Genomic DNA, 11,859 nt, shown 5'->3' on the forward strand with positions numbered 1-11,859 from the left:
ACATTACATTGGGTAGTCTCGTTGCTATATGTCAACAGAACTTAGACTGCCCATCGGCACTTCGGAATTTTTTAATCGATTTAATTAAGAAACGTTAATGGTAATTCAAAATTCGGAAATTCTGTTTGAAAAAAATATGGACAATCTTGTTCCCTTATTTTCCTTTAGAAATCAAAAATGTATTAAAAATTTACTTATCAGAAGAAAATATGACTAGTGTTTTAATGTTTCGTGTAAAAGCTGTTATTTTAACGAAATAAATTTAGTAACCCAACCGTATACCTAAAAAGGTTCCGCTTTGCAAGTTTTTTTCAAAATTTTAAAAGAAAATTAAATTTTAATGTGGCGCTCGGCCCGGCCGTGTTATAGACCTTCAGCGGATGCCGAGTTGCACTATCTCGCAATTCAGCCCAACCCCATCTGAAGTTTTAAGGCTAGGGTTCGGTCCCGATTGGCCGCAATCGGGTAAACCGATCTGATCTACCCGAAAAATGGACGATCTGGTGCGATCGGTTTGGGTCCTCTAGAAACAGATAGTTGCGAGTCGGTTTTTCGGCGCAATCGGTTAGATCTGTCGCCATTTTTTAAGATGGTGGCTTAAAACTACTAATGAAATTAATTACTTTTAGTAATGAATTTAGGTCCTTTGCACCTTTGTAAAGTTAGGAAACATTTAATATTCGAGTTTAATACTTTCCCGTATTTTTTTAAATTATTAGTTGACATATTTTTAGGGTATGATAACCTTGACTGTCAATAGAGCAGTAAAACATCCTGCGTTGCTCGTTTTCCACAAATGCGAAAATCTCATTTGTGTCCAAGTTGGTCTGCTGCGGCTGCAGCGTCTTATGGAGAAACCATCTTCTTCACGTTAAAAATTAAGTTTTTATAACTATAATTTAGATTTACCCCTTTTCTTCCTAGCAGTGGGTACCCTATTCATCTTTTCATTTCCCAATATTTTTTTCTAGCTCCAGTTCTATCTACTTTATTTTTATTTTATTTTTGTTTGTAAGTTGCTCGTCTCTTTTAGCCGAAGAATTTCGTTTGCTGCCAGAAATTCGTCTGCTACAAGGAGATGAACAACAAACCATTCACAAACAATAGAGGCAATTCACATCGCGGTTTCGCGTGTCAGGGTGTAACTAAAACTCGGGGGTCGGGGCTCGGGTGTCGGGGAACTAAAACTCGGGGAATGGACTCGGGGGTCACCATTTTCCCCGAGCTTTAGTGTGTTCAAACGGGGTGACGGGTAAACAAAAAACGACTAAAACTCGGGGAATGGACTCGGGGACGGGAAGTCGGGGAATAATTTTATTTGCTTACGGCGGGGTGACGGGTAAACAAAAAAAGACTAAAACTCGGGGAATGATTTTTTGAGCTGACGGAGTGATATACGGGGAATGTTTTTTTGGCTATATTCTGTGATATACTTTCATAGTCCGCATGAGATTTTGATGCAGACGTTAATGGTTCCCTTTCTTTCCATCCCATATTAATTAGGTGTTGCTGCGAATTCACGGCCTACATCGACTTCTTGCGCAGGTTGGAATTCATGTTTAACTCGAGCTGCAAGCCTGCAACAACTAATAACACGACTTTTCGGCAAGAGAAGGACACGTTTTGTATATTTCCGCCTTCACGTGTATTGTGTTGTAGTGTAAAACTATATTTGTTTCATGCTTTGAATGTGTTGAATTTCAATAAATCTTGAAATTATTTTCAATTGCTAATCGAACTATTACTGACTTCTTTGCCCACAACCAATTACCGCTCACATCGGGACGGGAAGTCGGGGAATGATTTTTTTAGCTTACGGCGGGGTGACGGGTAAACAATAAAAGACTTAAACTCGGGGAATGGACTCGGGAAATGATTTTTTGAGCTAACATCATATATAAGTTTACAAAAACAACACATTAGTTTACAAAATTCTTTATTTCTGTTTATGACAATCTGAATTTGAGGAACACGAGTAAAGTTTGTGCAGTACATGGAACAAAACTATGGTATTATTTTGAATCAATCGCAATCTGCGGAATGTTTTCACATATATTCCGGATGTTAGATTGAGAAACAAAGTTTATGCAGTACACACGGAACAAAACCATGGAATTTTTTTGAATTAATCGCAATCTGTGGAATGTTTTCACATTCCTGGTGGTAGTATTTTTGCACATATTGCACTGCGTCATCACGCGGTATGCAACAGGAAGCTTCCTACGGTCTCCAAAGTCGGGCATCCGACAAACGCAATAAATGGGTGTTGCGATTTTCTTCTTGGGCCTCCAGTTCGACCGAACCCTTAATCCAATTGTTGGAAAAGGAGTAATTTCTCCGGCAGAAATACAATTGATAAGATGAGGGCGAAATTTCGAAACTTCAAATCTCAGTTCAGATGGATTCAGCGAATGCACAATCGCTGTCGCAAATGCAATCGCATACAGTCCGCAGCTCCCATTTTCTTTTTGCTTTTCGCAGTCCATGAATCCGATGTTGAGAATTTTGTCATTAGTGTTCTCAATTTTAGCAATGCAATAAATAACGTGTTGATCTGGTTCACCGCCGTTCCAGTTGCTATCAAAAACCAACACAAGGTCCGATCCAAAACCTTTGCATGCCACAACAAAGTGATCCCTGTTGTTGTGTATGATTTGAACCCATTTTTTTGATTTAACCGAGTTGAATTGGAGCATTGACCCCCATTGGCAGTTAAAAAGTGCTCCAATTTCTGGAAACTTACGGCGGATTAGTTCCGTAGCTGCATTGATAATTTTCGTAGAAAGCCAGCGATTTGGCTGGCCGATTTCCTGAATGTCGTCTGCTTCTAATGTTTCCCCATTCCTTTGATCAATGATCACAGTTTGTTGGAATAACGACTCAGCTTTCGCAGTTTCCATTTCTTGGTCGGTTTCGTATTCAACAGGAATGTCAGGGTGACTATCTGGCTGCGAAGGTGTAGGTGAACATAGTGATTTTGAAGATGAGCTTGAGCATGAAGGGGAGCGCGTATTGGAACGTGTACCGGAGCTTGTCCCTGTACGGTAGCATGTACGGGAGCGCGTACGGGAACGCGTACCGGAGCTTGACCGTGTACGGGAGCGTGTACCGGAGCTTGAGCGTGTACGGGAGCGTGAGCGAAAGATTTTCGGTGAGTAGGACGGGGAGCGTGTCTGTGGTGATAGTGTTCCATCTTCGCGAACAGAAACAGATTCCGGGACAGGTTCTTGAGGTGACAAACATTTTGAGCCTGGACGATTTCCGACTGCCTTCATCGCTTGCTGTGGGTTGATTGCATTGTGCAGAATTTCAGCTGATGCAATACCCAGCTGATGCAATTCATGCTTCCGTTGATACAATACCCTTGTTGGGTCTGACACAAAAAATATATATAACTTTAGTTTTAAAAGATTGCTAGAAAAAAATTTCATTTACCAACAACGGGCTCTACTGGTATTCCAGCGCGTATTCCAGACAACGGAAGTTGAGAATTGATGAGATCATCTTCAGAAATAGCAGTGGTTTCCAACACGTTGCAAACGAAATTGCTGTTAGACACCTCAACCTTTAGATATGTAATTAAATGTTACTAAGCCAACACGTAAAAAAAATGTACAAATCAAAAACCTTTTCGTCAATAAGGCCTATTTCTTCTTTTACTTTGGGTTGATCAACTTCTGGAAATAAATCGTCAAAGCGTATTATTTGGTCATAATTCCACTTATCGCGTGCTGCTTCTTTTGCTTTTTCCCTGCGCCTGTCTTTTTCGCTTCCAAAGCTCGTGTTTGAATCTAAATCGGAAGATTCGTAGTAATCTGAAAATGTCTTTTTAGTTGGGGAAATAGTGGTATTCGGGACGTCTTTCTGCTTGTCCTTCTTGCCTTTGGGAAGTGAGTGATGTTTCTTGTGCATTATATCCTTGAGGAATAAGGCGTCATCCCCATCCCACTCTCCATTGTCATCATTTCCACTCATCGTTTCGCTTTTATCAATTTTGGGTGGTTTGTCGAGCTTTCTAGGTCGTTTTCTCCCCGATCTTTTGTCCCCAAACTTCCTCCTTTTTTTTCGATATGCAGTCACGTTCGGTTTCTTGGAGTTTGTCTGTCGTCGACCAATAGCCATGTCACACGCTAATACGTGGTAGCAATGTCCCGATCCCGCACAAGTGCACGTTACTTTGGGGAATATTGTAACTACATGTGAGGTACCTAGTGTCCCCTTGACAATAAATTCGCCTGTTTTTGGTCTCATCGAAATTCCATCTTTGTCATTGATTACAGAGAGAGCTCTTTCATACATAGACAATTTTTCTTGGTCGTAATTTGTAAATTGAATTTTTTGTTTTTCTTCTACGTTTGTTTCACATTTTTTGAAATGTGCATTGACGTCTTTTTCCGCTTCTTTGATTGTTTGGATGATGGTTTGGGGATCCACTATTTCTGGAAGAATTGGTTTGTCATTCTCTTCCTTGTAAACATGTGCTAGCTCGGGAAGGATTCGGTGTTGTCCGTAGTTGTAGCGGCCGCGTATAATCTCAGCATTATAGTATTGGGAAAGTTGAAAAAGACTCAGTACCATGGCATCGATGGGGCACTCCTTCCAATCGTTTAGGCCCTTTATTAGATTGTTTAGCGACTCCGATTGGTTTGTTGTAATTTTGCCAACACCATACTTGTTGCAAACCCATGCACCAATCCGGTCAATATCTGGATGAATATTTTTTACGTAATAGGTGCCAAATTGCTGATTCCATCCGATTTGTCTTTCCGCCAGAAGTTCCAAATAATTTGTTTTCGACTTCTGCGAGAATAATTCTCGACACTGATTCATGTAAAGTTTTTTTTCTTCGGCGTTTAAGCCGACAATTGTTCCGATTTTTCTCTTGATATCGTTAGCTACATGATTGAAGCAGCGAAACAAATCCATTTCTGGGAGAAATTTCTTAATGGCGCTCACTATCGCTGCTTCGTCATCCGTTACCATGTACGTATTCTGGCATTCTTTCAGTTCCGGTACGTATCTGACGACAAAAGAAAAAAACTCTTCGTGGGTTTCCAGTAATTTTCTTTCATGTATGAAAAAAATGCACGGAATGGCTGGAGCGGTGGAAAATTCCGTCTCCCGGAATACTAAAAAAGAAAGGTAGAAGTCACCGAGCAGAAAAGTTGTATCGTACGAGAGTTGTTGAGGTTTTAACCCGTGTCTTCTTAAGACACATTTCATTGTCTCTAATAAATCATCTTGAAAGCAAAAAATCATGAGATCTTCCTTGTCGATAACGAAGCGTTTCACAAATTGGGTGTCGTCTATAATATACATCAAATTCCAAAGTCCATTACTGCTCAAATTGGATTTTAATCTACGTTGGAACTGTGTGTTGGCCACTTGCTTCAAATCTCTTGGCGCATTAACGGCGTGGGTATGAAGATCTCTGGGGCAAGATGCCATTGTTTTTCGATAAACTTGAATTGGAGTCCCATCTTCATCTTTCATTGACTTTAATAGAGAGGGTCGAGTACCGACGAAATCAACAGACGTTTTTGATTCTTTCTTTGCATTTCCGTGTGGGAACCCAACAGCTTCTTTCTCGTCGCCCACGTATTGAACAATACAAATATTTGCATACTGATCATTTTCTAGTAGGTAGGCGTACCTCTTGAATGTGATTTCACCTTGTGGCTCTTCTTTAAATTGCAATTTAAAGTAAATCTTTTTCCCTTTTGTCCCATTTAAATCAAAAGTGGTGTTTCCGTTCTGCAAAAACCGGTACCCATCTTTACGCCAGTCATCTAATAAGGGACAAAGTTATAACAAATATTACTTGTGAGCAACTGAAAATGCATTTTTAAGCCCCCACCCCCACCCCAATTAAGATTACTGTCCGTTTATAAATGTCCGTAGATCTATCAGGGAAAATGTTAATTTACCTTTTTTATTTGGAAATCCATTCCATGTATAGATGTACACGTATCCTCCACAAGGTCTAAAAGGGACTTTGTCTGTTGGCTCGAGGTCCGTCAACCATTTTTCAACTTGTTTGCCCACAAAACCCAACAAATTTTTATTCATGACCACTGAAATTTTAATTCATCACCAGCAACATAATACACGTCGTCACTTGTGAACTTGAACTGAAGCTATAGATTGATTGCGACAGAGTCAGACACAGACACAAAAATTTTTCGAGGGGCAAGGTCTCAAGGGAATTTCTGCAACTAGCGAGATGCAAAAGGTAATGGGAAAGTCATACACAGACACAAAATTTTTCGTGGGGGAATGTCTCAAGGGAATTTCTGCAACTAGCGAGATGTGAGCGATAATTGGTTGTGGGCAAAGAAGTAATAGTTCGATTAGCAATTGAAAATAATTTCAAGATTTATTGAAATTCAACACATTCAAAGCATGAAACAAATATAGTTTTACACTACAACACAATACACGTGAAGGCGGAAATATACAAAACGTGTCCTTCTCTTGCCGAAAAGTCGTGTTATTAGTTGTTGCAGGCTTGCAGCTCGAGTTAAACATGAATTCCAACCTGCGCAAGAAGTCGATGTAGGCCGTGAATTCGCAGCAACACCTAATTAATATGGGATGGAAAGAAAGGGAACCATTAACGTCTGCATCAAAATCTCATGCGGACTATGAAAGTATATCACAGAATATAGCCAAAAAAACATTCCCCGTATATCACTCCGTCAGCTCAAAAAATCATTCCCCGAGTTTTAGTCTTTTTTTGTTTACCCGTCACCCCGCCGTAAGCAAATAAAATTATTCCCCGACTTCCCGTCCCCGAGTCCATTCCCCGAGTTTTAGTCGTTTTTTGTTTACCCGTCACCCCGTTTGAACACACTAAAGCTCGGGGAAAATGGTGACCCCGAGTCCATTCCCCGAGTTTTAGTTCCCCGACCCCCGAGCCCCGACCCCCGAGTTTTAGTTACACCCCGCGTGTCAATTGTTTCGATGTCCGCCATTTTCTCTGGTTGTTTATGTCTTGTGCTTTCATTTCATAAATTTGAAAAAAATTCTTAAAGCGACCTTTATTTTTTAAAGAGCCGTTTGTATTTGAGACGGGATGTTTTGCGTTGTTTGTATTGGCTGAAAGTGTTATTTCCCAATACAAAGTGGATTTTGTGAATCAGTGTTTAATTTTTTTAATTTTTTTTGTGTCAGTTAATTGCTACGTATCTTGGTTAGTATGTGTAGCAATTTCTGTTTCCAGATCACATTTCTTGTATTTTTTAAAAAATCTTTTCTGTAGGGCTGTCATGGGTTTTCATTATTGTTGTGCCCGGGTTGCAAAAACAAATAACATTAGAGTTTGTAATGCACATTTTGTTCTAGGTAAGTCTGGACAAATTTATTAATAGTGAATGTGTCTATCTAATTCTTCTATTTGAAATCACACAGGAAAACCTTTTTAGTACACTGGAGAAACACACCCAGACTGGGCCCCATCCCTGAATCTTGACAAAGTGTATGTTAACGCTAAATCAGCCATGGATAGAGAGTCAAGAAGAGTAATTTTAAATTTTCAAGAGGTAATACAAATTATGAAGTATAATTTATTCATACGTTATGACAACAAAAAGTTATATGTTATAGTAATGTTACAAATAAACAAATGAAGAGTAATAACCTTCGCTTTCATCAACAAATTTTTGTTTAAAAGACTGATTGCACAAAATGATCCAATTCCCCCATCGATAAATCTCTTGTAGGTCTCAAGGCCCTTGTAAGCCTTTAAATCTTCATGCCTGTATGGAGACTTGGAACATAGCAGGTAATTTACCAAATCAAGATTGGTTACCAGTGGCATTTTTCCTGCGATGCTAAGTCCATTGCACCAATACTCTTCGTGAATTGTATAGGGGCAATCACAACCTACTATTAATAGTTTTGCTGCATACTTACGTTTATCTTCTGACAGCCCTACAGAAAAGATTTTTTTTAAAATACAAGAAATGTGATCTGGAAACAGAAATTGCTACACATACTAACTAAGATACGTAGCAATTAACTGACACAAAAAAAAAATTGAAAAAAATTAAACACTGATTCACAAAATCCACTTTGTATTGGGAAATAACACTTTCAGCCAATACAGACAACGCAAAACATGACATAAACAACCAGAGGAAATGGCGGACATCGAAACAATTGACACGCGAAACCGCGATGTGAATTACCTCTATAGCTAAATAAAAATAAACCAGATAGTTTTTTTAATAACCTTATGTTATGTGTAAGAAAAAATGAGCTGCGTTGTAAAAGGGTGTCATCATACCCAGGGCCTAAGACAATGAAAATTGTAAACAATACCGTTAAACATTAAAATTTAGCTGTTTTCTAGAATTAAATACCCTTAATTTAATATTAAAATGTAGCTAGTTCATTTACCTTTAACACAAAATTATTGCTAGTATCCTTTGGTAAATTGGGAAGGTTTCACAAATTTTTTTTTGCGATCCCCTTTTTTCCCTATAAGGATTCCTCGGAGGAAAAACGGACTCGTAACAAACATGGCGAAATCCGCAAGAATGCGTTCACAAATAGGGAGGGGGTACGCGTCAATCACTTGCTCTATAGAGCGCAAAAACTATAAAAAAACGTCTTGTCTCAAGTTTTTTGTTTATGAATATTTTTTCATAATTTTTACAGAAATGGGTAGCTTTTGATGAGGGCTATCGATATCTGTAAAATGTATTTAACTTGGACTTATAGTTTTTCCGCAAAAAATTATTGAAGTTTTACATATATCAGGGAGGTGGGGGTTACCCGATACCCGTGAAACCGTACCAACCAAAGCAAAATATTGTAAATCGGTTTACTACCCTAGTAAAATTTTTTAATGCGATAATTTTGCACAAATGGATTGATCTAATCAAGAGCTATCCATTCCTGTAATTTTTTTTAAATATAGAGCTTATGGTTTACCGATTATAATTCATTTAGTTCACGATCCGTCAAACCACACCGACAAAAATATCCAATCGGTTTACTACTCGGTTAGGTATTTTTTAAAGTAAAAATTAGAACCAACCAAAGCAAAATATTGTAAATCGGTTTACTACCCTAGTAAAATTTTTTAATGCGATAATTTTGCACAAATGGATTGATCTAATCAAGAGCTATCCATTCCTGTATTTTTTTTTCAAATATAGAGCTTATGGTTTACCGATTATAATTCATTTAGTTCACGATCCGTCAAACCACACCGACAAAAATATCCAATCGGTTTACTACTCGGCTGGGTATTTTTTAAGTAAAAATTTTACGGAAGTGGATAGCTCCCATCATCGGCTATCCATTTCTGTAAAATTTGTTTATTTAGACCTAATATTGTTACCTATAAAGCTATTTTAATTTTGTGTACTGTGATAGAGGGATTACCCGAGACACGTTAAACCGCACCGACCTACCTACCTGAAAAATAGCTGATGGATCATTACTCGGGTAGGTGCTTATCAAGCGGTTTTCTTTCGTTTAAAATACCCACTTTAAAAGATATGGCCCAGCCTTAACTTAAAATGGGTGTGCTAGTGAAGGAAAATAAATGAAACTATGATGTATTGCAAAAAAACAAGTCAAATAGGGTACACAGTAATGATATCGGGTTTTGGAACCGGTTCCACTACCCGAATGCCCATGAGTGGAAATTCACAATTATTACAGTAATTTTAATGAAATTATATCGTTGCTTTATTAAGTAATATCCTAATAAATGAAAACAAAATTATAAAGTTAAAAGGCATTGTATTACGGAAAGGAAACAGAAAGAAAAACAAACAATAAACATAAATAATAACAAACACAAAACAAAAAAATAACGGCTCGGGGGTTTTGTGTTTTTGCCTGACAGGGTTCAGGTCCCTGAACGAGATGGAGTTGCAACTGAATGCGTAAGGCAAGTTGCGCTAGTATAGCGAATTGAGCTGTCTATCTCTTGCTGCAAATTGAGGCCAGGGACCTGAACCCTAACAGGAGTTGTCGTCATGTTTTGCCTGACAGCGTTTAGGCCCCTGAACGAGATGGAGTTGCTATTCTAGTACCATAGACCAGTTTCGAATGCTGCGTTGCAAAATTTAAAAAAATCCAGGGGGGTTTCGATTGCAGGGGGAGATAGGAAAAAAGGGGTTTTTTGATTTATTTACCCTAGTAATACTTTTCCAATTCAGGAAATGTTCTAGAATACTACACTTTAAGACATTCTGCGTCTTCTCCAGTCTTTATAAATAATTAATCATTTTGAAAATACTCATTTTCTCGCCCTAGTGCGAGTTGCATACTGCACGCACTACCGTAAAGCACCCAGACACTAGATTAATGTGTAATATCATTACAAATCTAATTTTTTGCGCGCCAAATTGAATGTATTGTAATTAATACACTTTCACACCAATTCCAATGTTGCCCTTTGGCGTTATACCATTTTTGCATTCTCTTTCCCTCCTTCACCTCCGACCTACCACCCACCATTCTACCACTCTACTCCCGCAGTTCATCCATTTCTTATTCCACTTCCCGTAAAGGTCATCAAGTTAACTCACGGTTAGTCACGTGAAGTTGATGTTCCATCAACCACCAATATCACATTTTTATCGATAAAATGCTACAATAATTATTTATGAGATTTGAACCATGCATGACGCGTCGTTATATCAAGCTCGGGAGCTATAACCACAACGTCACAGAACAATGTTTATATGTCAGTATTCTAATATGTCTATATCCCCGCCAGACCCGTGTGGAAGCTACCGTAAATGAGTATTTTCAAAATGGATTTACTACCTAAAGACATCATTTGCACCCTGTAGGGAATGACAAGAACGATTGCTGGCTGGAAACGATTTTGTATTTGTTGAAAGAGTGGAGGCTAACAATGGAAAAGAGTAATTTGTCCTAGATTTCTGAGACAACCTTCTTGGTCCAGTTTTTGCTTGCGACTAGCCCCCCGAGTTGTCTTGTCCTTTCCTCTTTCGTTCTTCCCTTTCCTCCCCCACCCTCTTTTTCCTTGTTTCTGCGCGCCAAAATTAGAGGGTTATTAGATGAGAAGAGAGAGAAGTGGGGCGTGGGAGGAGGGGTACGAGACGGTCAAAAAAAAGGGAGAGGGTGTGGGATTGCAAAGTCAATTTGCAACATGGCCGACCCCGTTTTCTGGATAGAAAACGACTGTGATCCTGAACGAACACCCGTGTAAACGTAGTCGGGATCCGACGTAGCTGAAGTTTTCGGAATGTTCCCCATTAGTTATGTGGTACCATAGTCATCAGTTAAAAAATAGAAGCACAAGATGATTGGTGTTATAACAAAAATTAAGACACGTTCTGGCATAAAAAAAACTGACGATAATGTCAGAAAAAAGCCTGCGGATATGGAAACAACGAAGAAACAGACAACCCTCTTTCCAAAAACTAAGTCGATATAAGAGATATAAAAGGAAGGGGGGGTAATGGTCTTACGACCGGTCTTCTGCTTGAGGCTCGTTCCTCCTGCTCTCTTCTTCTAATAAACACAGCTTGGTGACTGGTCGATGGTATTCCCCGTGTTGAGTGGCTACCATTGCTGAGCGTACTATGTCGTCGGGACCGGGGAGGACCTTCGTGATCTTTCCTAGTGGCCAGTGTCCTTCTGGTGATCTTAAATCAACGACGATGACGATATCTCCGACCTTAATATTACTTCTGTGCTCCAGCCACTTTCTTCTCTCAATCAGTCGAGGTAAATACTCCCTTAACCATCGACGCCAGAAGTGCTTTGCCAAAGCGAGAGCAGCTCTGTAACGTTGGCGTGAACTTATGTCACTGTCGTCGACGATGTTTAAAGGTATGTACGGGTTGGCACGCCCGATTAGCAAGT

At 39.2% G+C, this 11,859-nt stretch overlaps 1 long non-coding RNA gene across 1 annotated transcript; it reads right to left on the bottom strand.

Moving 5' to 3' along the window:
- Positions 1–7,547: 7,547 nt before the first annotated feature.
- Positions 7,548–8,057, bottom strand: LOC116921864. The gene is made up of 2 exons (XR_004393683.2): positions 7,998–8,057; positions 7,548–7,932 (listed from the first exon to the last, which is right to left on the bottom strand). It is a non-coding gene; the product is annotated as an uncharacterized LOC116921864 (long non-coding RNA).
- Positions 8,058–11,859: the final 3,802 nt, after the last annotated feature.

The sequence above is a fragment of the Daphnia magna genome, unplaced genomic scaffold (assembly GCF_020631705.1).
Source record: "Daphnia magna isolate NIES unplaced genomic scaffold, ASM2063170v1.1 Dm_contigs212, whole genome shotgun sequence".
Taxonomy (NCBI): domain Eukaryota; kingdom Metazoa; phylum Arthropoda; class Branchiopoda; order Diplostraca; family Daphniidae; genus Daphnia; species Daphnia magna.